Consider the following 5112-nt stretch of genomic DNA (forward strand, 5'->3'; position numbering starts at 1 on the left):
CCAGCGTTCCGGCGGTCCCCGGCCTTGTGCGCTCATAGGGGCGGGGGCGCCACTGCTCGGGGGTTCCGGGACCGGGGACCCGCCGAGGCCCGGGGCCCAGACTGGGGTGGCCGTGCTTTAAGCCAGGTCTAGCGGGCTCCTCTGCACCGCTGACCCCTGGCCGAGAGCTGCCCTGGAGGCAGGGGCTGGCGGGCGTTGGCGGGCTGTGGAGTGGGGGGTCCTCAAGAGAGGGCTGGGCCCATGCTCTTGGGGGACGGGCCAAAGAAACTCTCTTTAGGTGCCTGGGGGAGGGCCCTGCTCCAGGGAAGCCCAGTGCCCGAACTTTCTTAAGTATTGCGGAAAGGGCGGGAACTCAGGGAGGATGGGGAGGAATGCGTGTGAAGCTGGAGTTGGGGTAGGTCATCTTGGCCCTGGTAGCTGAGGGCAGGACTGCCAGCCAGACATCTGAGCGAAAGGTGGAGGAAGGTCGCAGCCTGCAGCGCAGCCGGATGTGGCGGTCACTACCTTAAGTTGGGCGGCCTTGACCTGCTTTGGCTCCGCACCTTCCTGGGGCAGTTTGAACCTCCTCCAGCCACCCTTGTCCCGAGGGATGGGATGTGAACTGCCCTTTCCTTGCACTAGAGGGGTAAAGACTGGAGTGTATGCATCTCACCGGCTGGTGTCAGGACCCTACAGATCACTTCTTTTAGGGCAGGAGGGAAAGGGGTTCAGTCCCTCACTTTTCCTTGTGCTGCATGACTTGAAGTGAGTTCTTAGGAACTCAGAAGGGCTGAGAAGACAAAGGGAAACATCAGCCTTGGGAGATCTGGGGCAGCGGGAATCAGGGGGGAAGACCTGGGGTATTAGACTTCCTCTGGCTCCCACACCCCAGTCCTTCCCTTGCCCACATCTGTAGGGTTCTGTGTGGATAGAATTTCCTGATGTCAGTAGGAATTTAGAGAGGCTCCTTCTTTCTTTTTAAGGGTTCTTTATCAAACTGATTCTCACCCTCCTCCGGTATGCTGTAATTTAAGCTCTAATATAGACAGTGTGGAGGCTGCTTTTGGTAACCCAGAAGAAGACAGAGCCTACCCACCATCATCTAGTAAAGTCTGGGTCATTACTTGTTTTACTCTAAAGGTCAGTTAAGTTTCCAAACTAGTTTCCACCAACATCACCACCGTTATTACAGGACAACAAACCAAGCAGGCCCATGATTAAAGAGATTTGTGTTTTTAGTAACGATGGACTCTCTCAGTGGGGAGAAGAGAGAAGGCCCTCCCTTCCTTGCGGACATGTACTGAGCCTTGCCTTGGTGTGAGGCCCAGAAAGTGCCTCTCCCTGAGTCACCTGTCTCTGGTCTTGCCCAGACGCCTGGGGAGGAGAGAGAAGGTAGGTTCCTGCCCGATTTGAGTAGAGGTCCGGCTCTGAGGAACAGCAAGAAAAAGATCGAGACTTGATTGTCCCTTTAGGCCTGTCAGCAGAAATGTGTTCTTAGCAGAGAGAAACCTGCCTTCCCACAGGCTCAGGGGAGCCCCCTGTTTGGGGGAAAAAAAGTCTTTCTTGACCCCTGATTCCAGCTTGATCATGACTGATTTTTACTCCTTTCTCTTGTTAAGCTTTGCTTTTTTACATCATTTTAAATTTGTTCATTTCAATTATACATAGCCTGTGTACTCACAGTTGACGTGCAAACAGAAAGAGGACATACTGTGAAACCGAAAGGTTTTTCTCTGCTTCTGTCACTGATTCCCATGGGGCCTAGGTTACCCTTCCAGTATTTATTATTCATACACATACCCACCGGTATAGTTCCTTTTGAAAAGCAAACAGAATCATACATCACAAATTTTGCTGTGCCTTACTCTGCTCTCTTACTTTATTGACAATGTCATCACATCTACTTATAATGTATTTCTTCTTTTCCTTACACAGATCTTGGTCCTGTTTATTGTCTTGAGCATCAGCTTTATTTGCTAAGAGAGGTTTTTCCTTCCACCTTGGATTCTGTCCCTTTGTCTACTCAGCCTTCCGCCTATTGAGCAGACTTATCCCAGAGGCCCTTCTGCAGGGAAGCTGGGGCCAAGGTCAGAAGCCATGTCCCTAGGGAGTTCCAGAGTAACCACAGGGCTAAGAAGGAGGGGGGCCTGGGGCCATCTTGCTTTGTGGAGGTGGGAGGAGCTAGGGGAGGAATGGAAACTCCATCAAGAGTTGCAAGTTCCCTTGGGTTAATTTGTGTGGGGAGTAGGAGTTTTGTAACATACTGGTAGCATACTCAACCACAACCTCTAAAATTGCCCTGGGTAAAGTAGCAGGAAGCTGCTAAATGATTAAAATTTAATCTTGGCTGGTCATTTTTTCAACCGTTAGAGCAAGAATCCTAACAAGCCCTACCTCCCCATTCGTCATGAGTCTGCCCCACTGAGGGTACTGGGTGTGTGACTGCAGATTCTAGGTTTTACTCATCTTTACAAATGACAGATTATCAAAATGTACGGATGCTACACAATTGAGTTGTGACATACTAGACCCCTCTCAATTTTCTGTGGCTGACCAGCATGCAGCATGCATTTTCTATTTGGGGGACTCCCCCACTGTTTGAGTTAAGACCTTCCTCTCCACGGTGGGAGCCCAGTGGGACAGATACGGCATACCTCGTTTTATTGTGTGTTGCAGATACTATGTTTCTTACAAATTGAAGGTTTGTGGGCACCCTGCATCGAGTAAGTCTGTGGGTGCCTTTTTCTAACGGTGTTTGCTTATTTCATGTCTCTGGGTTGCAACTTGGCAATTTTTGTAATACTCAGACTTTTCCATTATTTTATCTGTTACGGTTTTCTGTAATCATTGCGTACAGCTCATTGAAAACTCACATCATGGTTAGCATTTTTTCGCCATAAAGTATTTTTAAAGTAAGTTCTGTACATTTTTTTTTTTTAGATGGAATGCTGTGGCATACTTCATGGACTACAATATCTTGTAAACATAACTTTCATATGCACTGGGAAAAAAACGTTTATTTGACTTGCTTTGTTGTGATATTCTATTGTGTGGTCTGGAACTGAATGTGTGGGATCTCTGAGGTATGCCTGGACTTGGCTTGGGCGTGCGGCCCAGCTTGGTCAATCATCTTCTCCCTTTGGAACTTTGAATTTTGAACAAGTAGTACAAAAACAAAAGGACAAATTGATGTTCCCGCTTGTGCTGGGTTACCCCAGAGGCAAACAGTATTCAGTGGTGGGTGCAGGGGGGTGGTAGGGATGGTGATGGAGAGGTGGCAGAGCCCGCTTACTTTGTGGTGCCTGAAATTCTTAAACTCCTCTTCTGCTTCTAGTGACCAGAGTTTGTGGTGTTGACGTCCAAGAACCCTGACTCATGTACATGAAAACAGACCAAAAACCAGGTCTTGCTTGATCATTTCCCCTTCCAAATCTAGACTGAGTGTCATGTCATCTGAAGCCTTTGGACATTGTGGCCTTTTCTCACCAAGGGGGACTGAGTCTAGAGGCCTTGGTGACGAGTGTTGTGGAGTGTCTCAGTTATGGATGGGGGTCATTGGCAGACACACCAATAAATAAAGACAGCAGATCACCAATCCTCCAAATCAATACTTCCAATTTCATCTTCATCCAAATCATTTCCAGGACTGCTAGAGAAGAGAAAAATTTGGCAGATCTCAACATCATCTCCTTTTAGAGGTGTTATATTCTGGTGCAAATGTTCACGAAGGTGTCTCAACAGTAGGCAGAGGAAAAATAAGAGAGCTGACAGCCAACGTTATCTGCTGCACGCGTTGGAATCTGCTCAATGCACTAGATTATGGTTTCACGGAATCATGCCACATCATCACTGGAAGGAAACCCAGAGAGTCATTTGTTCAGTGTTTATTGAGTGTCTACTGTATGCCAGGCACTATTTTCGACGCTGAGAATTCAGTGATTGATACAAGAGCTTCTGCCTTCAGGGAGCTCACAGTTGTGTGGAGGAGACCAAGAAGTAAACATTGGGAGACTGCCCTCATTTCACAAATGAGCTAAAGCCTAGAAATCACAAAGTAAATAGTAGCAGAACTGAAGGCAGTATCAAGGCCTCTTGGCTTCCCGTTTTCCCAAGAGAAACATCTACCAGGTAAACTCAAGAGGGAGCTGGGGTGACAGGGCCGAGCTTTGCAGCAGGTTATATGTGCACAAAAAATAAATCACACACAAGGATACACACACGTTCATGCACACACATGCATGATAAACTCCACTTTGGACCTCCAAGGCTTGAACTTTGGTCCCTAAGTGGTGGCACAAACAGACTTTAACCATTATGATAACTGTGTAATTCCTTGACCCCAGAGGTGATCAGATTAAGCCTTCAAAATTCAAGACGTGATTACCCATCTCCACTCTGTAATTGGCTGGCCACATCTGTTATTAATAGCAGTCAAACCCTCATATCCCAAGGGGATATGACCCGCATCCAGTACTTTCCCTAATGACTTCTCATGGCAATCCACTCCCGGCTGAAGAGATGTGAGCTGTTTCCACATGTTCGAGCCCCGGTGCTGGATGTGCCTGGCTTGTGACTGTGCCCTTGCTAAGATGGCTGGCCACAGCGCTTTCAGCACAAAGCAACCTTATTTCAGACCAATTGGGTGCATGTTTTTAATGGCTGGAAAAGTTTCCTGGCAGGGAAGAAACAACGTTAGTGATAATATCTAACATTTCCTATGCACTTCCTGAAGAGCCAGACCTTGCCAAGTATTTTCCCTACACTTTCTCACCTCTTTCACAACCCTATAAGTACATGGACTCTGGGAACGGACAAATCCTGGGCCCTCCACTTAACTACTTTAGTGATTTGTCTCTTTTCTAATCTACCAAATGGGAATAGCAATAATGTTTATCAGACACGACTGTTTTGAGATGAGATGATACGACCCATGTTAAAAGCACAGGACCCATGGTCATCACGTGATAAATGCTGGCTACCAATGTATCTCCATATACCATCAAGGCAACAGGTTTACAAAAGTGAAGTAACTTGCCCAGGGAATGTCAAGATGATGAGCAAATAGTCCCTGCCTTCAGATAGTTTGGAGTTTTCTCCAGGTACTTAAATACTGCTGAACGTGCTAAGTCTGGA

The sequence above is a fragment of the Mustela nivalis genome (genome assembly GCF_964662115.1).
Source record: "Mustela nivalis genome assembly, chromosome: 15".
Lineage (NCBI taxonomy): Eukaryota > Metazoa > Chordata > Mammalia > Carnivora > Mustelidae > Mustela > Mustela nivalis.